The sequence below is a fragment of the Misgurnus anguillicaudatus genome, chromosome 23, assembly GCF_027580225.2.
Source record: "Misgurnus anguillicaudatus chromosome 23, ASM2758022v2, whole genome shotgun sequence".
Taxonomy (NCBI): domain Eukaryota; kingdom Metazoa; phylum Chordata; class Actinopteri; order Cypriniformes; family Cobitidae; genus Misgurnus; species Misgurnus anguillicaudatus.
This window is the reverse complement of record NC_073359.2, coordinates 8,250,266-8,262,587: the sequence shown is the minus strand read 5'-3', so window position 1 is coordinate 8,262,587 and position 12,322 is coordinate 8,250,266. Positions and strand designations below refer to the sequence as shown.

At 35.7% G+C, this 12,322-nt stretch overlaps 2 long non-coding RNA genes across 3 annotated transcripts; both read right to left on the bottom strand.

Moving 5' to 3' along the window:
• Nucleotides 1–1,779: 1,779 nt before the first annotated feature.
• LOC141359423 (uncharacterized) lies at nt 1,780–3,311 on the bottom strand. The gene is made up of 3 exons (XR_012365853.1): nt 3,133–3,311; nt 2,826–2,926; nt 1,780–2,443 (listed from the first exon to the last, which is right to left on the bottom strand). It is a non-coding gene; the product is annotated as an uncharacterized lncRNA (long non-coding RNA).
• Nucleotides 3,312–3,324: 13 nt separating this feature from the next.
• LOC141359422 (uncharacterized) lies at nt 3,325–5,616 on the bottom strand. 2 transcript variants are annotated; one of them, XR_012365851.1, is made up of 7 exons: nt 5,128–5,614; nt 4,646–4,744; nt 4,503–4,557; nt 4,331–4,402; nt 4,123–4,203; nt 3,537–3,615; nt 3,325–3,384 (listed from the first exon to the last, which is right to left on the bottom strand). It is a non-coding gene; the product is annotated as an uncharacterized lncRNA (long non-coding RNA). The 2 variants fall into 2 exon arrangements; XR_012365852.1 differs by having other exon boundaries at nt 3,370–3,384; nt 3,474–3,615; nt 5,128–5,616.
• Between the last annotated feature and the right edge of the window lie 6,706 nt (nt 5,617–12,322).

Sequence of the window (12,322 nt, the reverse complement as noted above, 5' to 3'; positions counted from 1 at the left end):
TATAGTAATATAAACTTATTACTTTATCCAATACTGTACTACATTGTCTACAACTATAGGGTATAATCAGGGGTTAAATTGGGATTTGTTATGTGGGGGGGCTCTGCGGGGAGGGTACTTTAAGGGGTAACATGTTTAATACTGATGACAGCAAAGCCACTGGTGTGTTTTAATGACATTCTGGACCTCTAATAGGATTTGATAAGTTTCAACTTTAAATCTGTGCCAGAGATTGACCACAAATATTTTATAAAGAGTGTCTGAATTTTAAATTTTGCAAATCTATGAGTTTGACACCCTATATCCATTTGTTGCACATGTCATTATGCACAATTGATCAAACTTTAAATTAAGTAAAAGGAATCAACCTCCTTGAATAATTCTATATGCATAAGATAGGCTACCCAAAAAGATTAAATTAACAAGAAAAGGTCCAACACAGTACTGTATCATCAACATGTCTTATAAATTAGCAATAGAGATTCCCTATGCTGGTCAGCAGCTAAAACAATCGTAAGGTTTGATTTGTGTAATCAAAATACATAAATGTATTAAACTATACAATGAGTTATATGAAGTGTTATCCAGTTAACATACTGTAATTAGATGAGTGACATAGGCCTACATACTTTAGTCCTTAACACGTTTCTAGTCTTCTATTAAATTTCCTCGAAGTGGGCACCATTACCTCTCTCTCTCTCTCTCTCTCTCTCTCTCTCTCTCTCTCTCTCTCTCTCTCTCACGCGTGCGCGCGCGCTCTCTCTCACGCTTTCTCTCTCTCTCTCGTGTCTCTACAATGTCAAAAGATCCTGTGTGAAAGCACGTTCTTGAAGTTCCTGAGTTTTTTCGCTCGATTTGCATAACTTGCGCGAAGACGCGTTTAAAAGGAAAAGCGCGTGTTTCCGCCGCAATTGCGCCGCCCAATTCGCGTCATTTGCATCGCCCCGTGCGAGGACGCGTCTGATTGCGTCTTTACATTGACTTTGTATGTAATCTACTCCCGCAAATCGTTGAACTTGCGTTGGTGAGTATGCCCCATAATGAATGGAAACACATTATTCCCTTCGCGTCAGTGCACACGCACCAGCGCAGTGAGAACACACGCACAAGCGCAGCGGGTACACTGGCACGAGTAGAGCGAGACCTTCAGCCTATGTGCCGGAGCTTAGCCCCGGACGGCCCCGGCCCAATTTAAACCCTGGGTATAATATACTAGAATATACACTACAGATTACTGTAGTATAAACTAAAGAATACTAACGTTAGAGTATTTATTACAGTTTATCAGTTCACTACTATAGTTAATACACCAACAAACATTTGGACGTGTGATGACCGTTGAAAAGACGTCCGTTCGTCACGTCCCGTCCGCGTTGAAAAATATATCCAAAATGAAAGTTGAGCCGACGTCTTTGACGTCATCTGGCCGTGAATTACACGTCTTTTCTGCACGTCCCTGGACGTCTAAATGCGCCGTATTTTGGATGTTTAAATGTGTTCCTGCATAGTTTAAATATATGTTTTAAGCCCTCATATAGCAAACATGTGGACGTTTTATGACCGTTGAAAAGACGACCCTTCGTCACGTCCCATCGCGGTTGAAAAATACCCTAAATTAAAGTTGAGCGGACGTCTTTGACGTCATTTGGCCGTGAATTACACGTCTTTTCTGCCCATCCCTGGACGTCTAAATGTGCCGTCTTCTGGATGTTTAAATGTGTTGCTGCATAGTTTAAATGTATGCATATAAAATGAATATACACCCATTGTGTAACATCGTGAAAGGCAATCAATTGTATTGAGGTTTAACACATATTCACAAAGGTTCAAAATCAGTTCAAAATTGGTCCAGTCAGACCTGAACGTCCATAAACCGTTTTAACCACGTGTACTTCACAAACACATTAAAGAATACATTATTTGTGGCCATAACAAAAAAAGAAGCATGTTCTGATTTAGCACTTTTTATTTTTTTTAACCATTTAACTATAATAACAACTTCAAAACACTTTCTATAAAGGGATAGTTCACCCAAAAATTAATATTTAGTCATTTATTCCCTCTTATGTTTCAAACCTGTATACCCTTCTATGTTCTGCTGAACACAAAGATATGTGAAAGAATGTTTTTAACAAAGCAGATCTCACAACCCATTACTACAATTGTAAAAAAAATATTGACAGTTAATTGGTTGTGAAGTTACAAACATTCTTCAATCTTTGTGTTCAGCAGAAAATATAAATGTATACAGGTTTGAAACATGTGGATAAGAAAATTATAAAAATTTTCCTTTTTTGGTGAACTCTCTCTTTAACACATCACAGCTGTTTGGCTTTTTTGGATCCACCACCCTCAGCTCTTCCTGGAGCGTGCTTGAGGTGGTCTGCCATAGCTGCATCTATTTCCGAGTCTGTGGCATTTGGGCTCCACCTCTTCACAGCATCTGAAGGAAGAGAAGAATATGTTTCTTTTTAAAATAAATACAATTAAAATTTTGAGGTAAATGACATGCACTTACTTTCAAAATCTTTATGGTCTACAGCTAAAATGATATATTAATATTATATATATTATTGTACAAAATATGCTCTGCTTTAAATAAGTGTTAGATCAGTTGTGGGGGATACAGCATTTGTCCCCTCCCTCTACAAAACCACTGTGGTGCCCTTGAGAAAGACCCTTAACTAGGTGTGTCAAAAAATGAACAGGATATTTCTGATAAAGACAGGTGAGCTGTGATGTCCCCTGAATAGATCAAGCATAACAATAAAATTACAATCAATATACAAGAACAAGTTTTTTTAGATCAACATTCCCCAAATTACCTTGAATAACATAATACAAAGGTGTGCCTTTAAAAGACTTCTTTTCCAGATGTCCACCACCCCTCATATTGAACTTTGCCATAAGACAATTTGACATCATTCTGTGAAAGAAATGTAAAATTACTTCACCTTAGACAAATAACCTAAAAGGTCAATAAATCACAATTAACAGTAATGAGCAATTGCATACAATGTTTAAACATACACTATGTGTTAACACTTCACAACTTCACTTGTTTCATCTACCATGTAACAAGTGCTATGAATTATATCCTCATCTCTAACTGGGTGACAAGTAATGGCTTACACTGAAATTATGTTTTGATTTCTTGTTTTCAGTATGGCTGACTGTTTAAGTCATTACGAACATTAAAACTTCTCAACAAGTGATGTGTGACGGATTAAATCCTGAATTGAAGTAATATAAATAGCTGGGTTAATTATGGTGGTAATCAATATATATTCCTTAAATATTATGCAGGATTACACAAATCAAGAGTCATAACGTTGTTCACGCAGTCTCTGACAGAATATCCACCAACTCAGACAGTTGCTGGACCTAAATGTGAAAACAATTGAAATAATGTTATAGAAAGATAGATGGAAATATATATACATATTCTTTATGTCACAACTTACGCAGATCACCTTGTTATCAACATATTTGATGTATTCATAATGCACAATACACAGTCATATAGCATTTCTTACATGTTGCATTTGAAGCTGAGGCCATAGGTGAAGAATCAGGTAGTCTCCATCCAGTAATTTTTTCGTTGTGTTACCTCACCTGTACAAATAGAGTTAATTATATGGTAGTGTAAAATATTAACAGTAAATCACTTCACAGTGTAATACTGCATTAGTTATGAAATCAGCTGGCTGTACTTTTAGGTCTTTGTGGTTGAGCAATGACAGACATTATAAGCTCTGTATTTGTAACTATTAACTCAGATTCAGAGAAATGTAAATATGTTTATACTCTTAGCTTTGTTGTCAGTAATGTAAAATCTTGCATGACACCTTGCATGTAATTTCATTAAGTACAATAAACATACACATGCACAATGTATTTTAAAAAATACATAGTAGTGTAAAATATTTTAAAAAAATCACTTTTTATATCAAAGTTTTTGGATATTATGTTGACATTCAGGCAAAACCCTGACTCATGGAATAAATTTTTACCTAAAAATGAGAATGACATTATAAAGGCAAAAGTGTATGCACTTAGGAGCCAAGCAGCGTGTTTGTATAGTGTGGGAATTATCAGTACTGAAGTATCAGTAGCACGTACGTCTCATAGTGTCACAGCTTATTCTAGGGTATAGATCAATCACACCATTGTGATACCGATGTTTACTGTCATGAAGTGTGCCTGTGTAAACAAAATACACCAAAACAATTTATATACATTTTTGAGTTTCATATCAAAATATATAAAAGTCATTTTTGAATGAATCATGTTTTTTCGTAGTATTAAGAAAAAGCAGTCAAAAACTTACAACTTAATGTAGGGTAGACAAAGTCAGGGGTCGGGCACGCCTCATCTAAGTGTGGTGGACACAAAACTTGATCTTTAGCACAAACAAGGACATATGAAACATTAGAACATTAACAAATGTGTAGACTGTTTAAGTCATATCTACAAAAATTCATATCTACAGTTTTCCATACCTTTTTTTATTGTTTGTAGAATGCACATCTTTATTTGGTTTGTGTTGACCTTCAACTGTAAATAAAAGAAATTGTAATTAATGATATTAACTCCACAATAACAACTCCAATTTGTTAATGTATTTTCAAACTGAGACATTTACCTGACTTGGGTTTTGGGTGGTTATATTTTGGAGGGTCTGTGTAGGACACAGTGCCTTTAACAGCTTGTTTATTTTTATTTGGATGAGGTTCTGCTTTTCCTTTGTACAAAACAAAAGCAAAGGAAGTTAATCAAACAAACACTTCTGCTAAACTTTTAATGCAAAACAGTATTTAATATTTTGCATGTGCAATGTTTAGGCAATCAAATCATTGTAATTCCATTAATGCCAAATAACTTTTATTTTTCAGATAATTTACTTTCTGAAAGAGACTTTCAAGAGGCTACATTAATAAGTTACTTTGACTGTATCCTTAAACATACTTTATACCATGTATAAGTTCAAAGTACGTTAGCTTTTAGCCTTCTAGCTAATTATTGCAATACTCAGTGTGGACAATTCTGGCAACGTTTATTTCGGAGCCTTCGTGTCAAACAAGTAAAACTTAAGCACGATAATCAAATAATACACAATGTACTTACCCAACAGTAGATTTTGAATGATATATAGACAAAACTCCCTCGTAATCGCTCCTCGTGTTTGAATGTGAACTTCCGGAAGAACGCGTGACGTCACCACTATCTCGCGAGATAATCTGTCCTATCGCGGGATTTTGTAATATCCCCAGATTTATCACTATATTTCTTAAATTAATAGCACAGTTTTTGAAATTACATCCAACTCAGACCTAAATGGTGACCGGATATGTATCTGTTTTACATTTATATGCATACATTCAATAATAAAACAGGTTGGAATAATGACTAAAATGCAGTGTGGCTTTGCAATCACACTGGGCACTTTGTGATTATAATTTATTTAAACAAGATAAAGTTAATATATTTACTTTGTATACAAATCGTGTATTTCATAAAGATTATCCTGTTTTTTTCCTACTAGTCTAGTCTAGACGTGTAAAAGACGTCAGTGGACGTCTATTCACAACCTCTTAAAAACCTACTTTTTGCACTTACATTAATTATTGCAGTATTAACCAAGGTGTAAGCACAGCATTTGCATATTTCACAATGACTTTAAGGTTTATGATTTTTTTATAGAGGGTCATGATGGACTATAAATGCACGTGTAAAAGACGTCACCTAGTGACGTCCTCTTACAACCGATTCACAACAGGGTATAAATATTGAAGCACGCGTAGTAAAAGTCAAAGTAACAATTATACATGCAACCCCATAGAACTATAGACATGTACAAATGTATCTGAATGCATTTTTATGAAATGTTCTGTGTTACATATTTTCACCGATTTGTGCCGTCATACCGCAACTATTTTTGGCCAGGGACACGACGTTGCGGTCGGACCAATGTTTGCAGAGTATGCTGTAGCAATCATTAACAAAGTGTTGTAAATACTATAATATACTAAAATTTACTGTACTATTAGTATGGTTCAAAAACACTATAGTATTTCCTATAATATTTTTCACCTGGGATTGTTTCAGGTAGCCTCTAGTGTTTAGTACTTTCCTAAAGTTAAAGCTAATTCTGATTGCAAAGCAGTTCGATTTTTTTAATCAATAATAATTTACCTCGGCTATATTTCCCAACAACAGTTTTTATTATCTTTGATCACATTTTTGTGATGTCATCCAAGAATTGTAAAATCAAATTGCTATAAAAAAAGAATGCGTTACCTACCGCTTTCATCGGATTCTTCTCTTCCAACTGCCACTTCGTCTGTGTGACGTGAGAATCTATGTTGCCTAGTAACGAATGTGCTTGCAGCAGGATCACGAAATTTACCCAGAAACAACAAATTCTGATTTCTGATTGGCTGGTAGGTGACAATTATATCAGGATGTCTAGTGTGACCGTGTCCGCGGCTCGACAGATATGAACTCGGCAGAGAACTTCTCTCCTGTGCCTCGTTCATTAATTGTATAGAGTGGGAAAAGTTTTCTTATTTTTTCAGCGTGAGAAATACAAGGTGTGGCGTGTGAGCGTGTGAACTGACTGAAATGCGTGAGTCTCACGGTGAATGCGTGAGACTTGAGAGCCCTGGTTGTATATCTCAGTAAAAAATATCAGTGTCCATACTGTACCCTTCCACCTTTGTATTGTGTAAAGTTAATAAATTTCTTCAATCTGAATTTACAACAATCCTTATCTTCAAAATGGTTTAGTCTTCATTAAGAATAGTTCATTTAATGTTACTATTACATTACATTACATTACAATTCTAAAGTTCAATAAGAGGTCAATAATGTTTCAAGCATGTTGTTTATACACACTGTAATCAACATCATGCAATACACTTACACGGTGTGTAATTACACAAATTATTACATACAGTAATATTGCTTACTTTTACAGAGAATATAAAGTAACATAACTAACATTACATTATTCACACAAAATCCAACAGTTTCATTGTAAGACATTTGAGCTTTTTTAGAATGCATAATATTTTAAAGTGTTTTTACAGGAAAACACACTGTAATGTCTGACATGTCTCCAATGTTTCAACAGTTAGTTCAAATTTATGTGTGTTATGTTAAAATGCTTGAGTCTTCACATAATCAGTAAGCTAGCCACATGCAACCATGACAAGTGAAGACAAAAACTGTGTCCTCTGGCTAAACAATCTGAAACATATGGCAGTTAAATGTATTGCTAAGTATTTAGCTGTATTTTTTTAAACGTATTGGGGCGGTTTCCCGGACAGGGATCAGACTAGTCCTAGACTAAAATAAATGTGAAGTCAGTGCAAATTGTTTTCAGTTTGGACAGATAAATCATAAAATACATCAGTGCCCTTTTGTTTTGCCTCAAAATGAACACAAGTAATGTTTTCAGTAAGGCATGCTTGTTAAAACGAATTATATTTCCTAATTAAACTGAGGCCTAGTCCTGGCGTAAACTAATCCCTGTCTGGAAAACCACCTCATTGTGCTTAAAACTTTCTGTTGACTAGATGATGCATAAACGCAGGCAGTGGTCAGTGAAGAGTTGTGAGGTGCAGCCATCCCCAAAAAATCCCTTTCTGGTGGGGACTCGATTTCTCATGATACCGGGTAGCTTCCTGGGCATAGGTGGTGAGACAGAGTTTCTGTGGTTAGGAAAAAAATATTTATGTTTAGCAATTGTAATAATTTATCATATTTACATTTCCGATTTGTACCTTGGTTCTGAAGTGGGTCAGTAGATATCACCACATCAGTCATTATTTCAACTCATATCGCACGTGCTATATTTTTTATTCATTTTAATGATCTAGTTTGTGATAAAAATGATAGACCAGTCTGGCCCCCAAAACTCAAATGTCAAGCTACGCCCATCATTATTTTGCCATCATTGCTACATGTTGTATAAGCCCCATTCATGTGTTTTATAATCACATCCTTTAAAAACACATTGTACAGTTTTACGCTTTTAAGTGGAAATTAAGGTGTTGAATAAAGTATTTTGTATTAGGATAAAATTAATTACAAATGTAAAAGATTGCAATACACTCTCCTCACTGTGAGATCTGTACAGATGTGTACAGCAGTGGTTCTCAAACGTTTTCGTGCATGCGGCCCCCCTTATGTACAGTGCATCCCTTCATGGCCCCCAAAGAAAATGTATGACATAAAACTTTGTAAACTTAAAATTTCAATAAAAAACATATTAAATTATAAAATTGCTGTTGGATAATAGCCTTATTTTTCTGAGGTTTAATTACAAAGAATGTGTGATAAATTTATGTGTCACCACCTAGGGCCCCCAGTTTGAGAACCACTGGTGTACAGTACACAGACAACCCCATGTCTTAAAGGACACAACTTTTAGCATATTCCCTGCTGAAAAAACAGCATCAAACCAGCATGTGAATTATGCTGGTCTATGCTGGTTTAGCTGGTATTTATTTACAAAGACAGAGTATAAAACTTATTAAAAGCTTTGTTTATTTTAGTTTTAATTTAGAATTGGTAGAATGTATCGCCAAATGATTTCATTTTGTGCAAATGAGAAAGCCTTTTGTTTAGTCAATGTACAGGTTTGATAGGTCTGCATGTGATGGACGCATCTTAAGGAACAGCGCACCTGTACACGTGAGAGAGAAGGGAAAGCTCTCATTTGTCATCTATCAGCTGGCAGCAGTAAATGCGAGTTTGTAACCATTGCGACACGAATGGGATCTCAATTAACCCAATGTGGTTAACCACACACACAGGGACGTCTATGCCGAGCACAGCTGTGCCTGGTCATAGTATTTTTTTCTACAGCAAGACCTTCGTATTGATTTCCTATCTATTTGTGGACCAGTTAACATACAAAGGCATTCAAATCAAGTATTCAACACATCTTACCAAAGATTATGCTGAAGCCATTTCTCAGTTTAAGGATTGCAGTAGGCCTACTAAGAATGTGACGGGTCATCCCTTATTCTGTGGCAGCATCACCTGTTAAACATGACAGTAAAGGGTTAGTTCACCCAAAAATTATTGATTGGACAGAAGTAAATACATCCAAGGCTAAAGTGCAGAATGATTTAAAATGTAATAACAGAAGAAGAGAGTTTTTAATGAGAATTGTATCATTCTGAAGCATTTAAAACCTTAACTGTGGGTTCACACCGCTGCCTGCGAGAGCTTAAAAATGGTTGGAAGTCTTTCATTTTCAATGATAGCCGGCGAGCAGTGGCGCGTCTTGGACGGTGTGAGCATTGAGGAGAGCTGAAATCAGCTCAACTTTATGGTAAGAAGCTATAACGCAGTTCGGCGGCAACCAACCAGAAGGTGGAAACCCCCGCTTGAGATGATTTCAGAGAATGCATTCGAGCATCAGAGTGTCCTCTACACTTTGTCTTTATCGTTGTTGACAGGCCAGCCAGAGTGTTTTTTTGACGCTCTCGCCAGAGGTGGTGTGAACATACAGTAAGAGATGATTACAGGGATTAAATATGGCAGAAAACACTATGCATTTTAAAATTTAGTTGTATGTTATCAGTATACTATAATGACCACAACTAGTGTAAAAATATTAGGGCCTACCTCTGAGAATACAGGAGACCAAGTGACATTTGATCGCTTGGAGTAAGATATCATCTCTTTATCTGCTCCTCCAGTTTCTCCCTGAGATCCAAGATAAAACGCAAGGGTTGTTCCTGCACTTCAGCACTTAGTAGTCGTTTTCTGAACACATCTGCATCCACTTTCGAATTAGCAATCTTCAATCAATCTAAGGTAAAGCAACAAAATATAATTAAAGATACTGGTTTGAATAAATGTCATAATCTGCTTAACCTTGTAATTGTGAAAGTTTTTCTTATTGCTTTTTCTCCACCTTCTCTCCTGTTGGATGGTCCACCTAAAGCAACCTCTCTCACTCTGAAAACATCTCAATTTCTCCAGAACAACTTTAAAATAAACAAATGTACAACTGCATATGTAAAGGAAAGTCAATCATGCATGTGTGAACTGATGTTAAACATACTTATTCACACAGATACAAGCATAGATTTCAATCATGTCTTCAGGAAAACACCTGCCACAAACTGAACATAGTTACTGTAATGAGCAAATCCAATAAACTCCAATTGTGTATAATGAAAGCATTTTTTGATATTTCAAGTGCTTTGTTTTAACCAACCATATTGGGTTTGTTCTTTTTTCCCCTCACTGACATTAATGATGTCTCCATCTTGACTTTCTTCCTGCTAAAGAAAAAAACTAATTATAACAGGAAAATGTGCTTAAAGATATTCTTTAACTTTAGAAACTTCTGGATACATTTTCAGACTCTATGGCACAATTTTCTAAAACTTGGTCAAAACTTGAAGTGTAGCTGATTAGGATTAGGGGTGCGTTTCCCAAAAGCATCATTAGACAAACTACTGTTGTAGGTTCCATCACTTCAGCATAGTTGAAACATTCAAATGTTTCCTGAAACCATCGTTCCAGCGGACATTTGCAAACTGCTTCGCAAACTTGTGTGGTTGTAAGTACAGCTGTTGAGCTGTGGTTAGAAGATTAGTTCCTTGTTATTATGACATGTAGACTGGTATTGATCATGTTTTTGAACAAAATAAGCAAGCAACATGCAGTCTATGCTATATCCATAATTCCTAATAAATACAAAGTCCAATTTACATCTTTTAGTTTGTGCACAGAATTAAAGGGACACTCCACTTTTTTAAAAAATATGTTCGTTTTCCAGCTTCCCTAAAGTTAAACATTTGATTTTTACTGTTTTGGAATCCATTCAGCTGATCTCCAGGTCTGGTGGTTCCACTTTTAGCATAGCGAAGCATAATCCATTGAGTCTGATTAGACCATTAGCATCACGCTAAAAATATAACCAAAGAGCTTAGATATTTTTCCTATTTAAAACTTGACTCTTCTGTAGTTACATCGTGTACTAAGACCGACAGAAAATTAAAAGTTGTGATTTTCTAGGCAGATAGACCCTTTTACTGTTTGTACACAATGATGACGTGGCTACGTATCCGCGCACAGTTTGGCAACGGATGTATGGCAAGAATCAGCAGTGAAGCAACACAGACAAATCAGATAGCAATCTGATCAGAGAAAACACATTAAAGGTCACTTTCTTCCTTAACCCATTTTTTTAACCCTAGTTAGTGTGTAATGTTGCTATAATAGCATAAATAATACCTGTAAGTTCACTGCCAGGCGATATATTTTCTTTAATAGAATTCCCCTTTCAAAGCCTTTTTTAAGACCATAATGAACTAAATTTAAGACATATCTCACGACAATGAAGTCGACTTTTAGTCCAGTGTGCATGCATACATGCATTTTTAAAACCTTTTATTTTTCATGACAAAGAACAAGATGTATTTTCTAGGGGTGTGACAAGACCCTTGCTCTGCAAGATGAAACGAGATTGGGTTCACGAGAAAAAGATCATAGAAGATTTTTTTACACTTTGCTGATATTACAAGTTTTTCACCTTAAACGTCATACGAAGTTTTAAGAAATCCCCAATGATAAAATATATGAAGAAAAATAGCATTTTAATAAACTAAAATCACATTATTTTAAAATGTTTTAACCATTTTAGGGTGATGATAAATGATGATGATCAAGTAATCTGATATTTTTTGGTAATAAAAATAGAGCTAAATGAGCAAAAGCATTTACGATAACAATAATGATGAGACAATGTTAAAATATAGGTGTAGTTACACAGTAGAGATGCGCGGTTGGCGGTTACAGCCGCGGACTCCGCGGATAAACCGCGGATCGGGCGGATGACGTGACGAAAAATAATATTTTAATTAAATTCGGGCGGGTGGCGGATCGACTGCTTGTTATTAGCTTTGTTCTTCAAAGCATGCGACCTTAAAGGTGAGCATTATGTCTATCAAGGTGGCAGGCTCAGAAGTTCGCGAAGAGAACTGAAATGAGATGGTCTAGCCTTCATAGGACCCATAATTTGGGTCACCTGTTGCACGCGCCACCAGTAGCGCCCATTGCGCCTGTCAGCAAAAAACAGCGGAGACATTTCTGACTCTTTAAAATAAATATGTAATCAGAAAAATATGAATTTATTTTAGAAAATATGACACATTGATGTAGATTAAACTATTCAACAACAGTATATCAAATAATCAACCTTAGAAATATACGCAACATAAACCGAATAATATTAACACAAAACATAACTTATAATACTAAAACAGTGACAAGAAAAAGTTTTCTAAATACA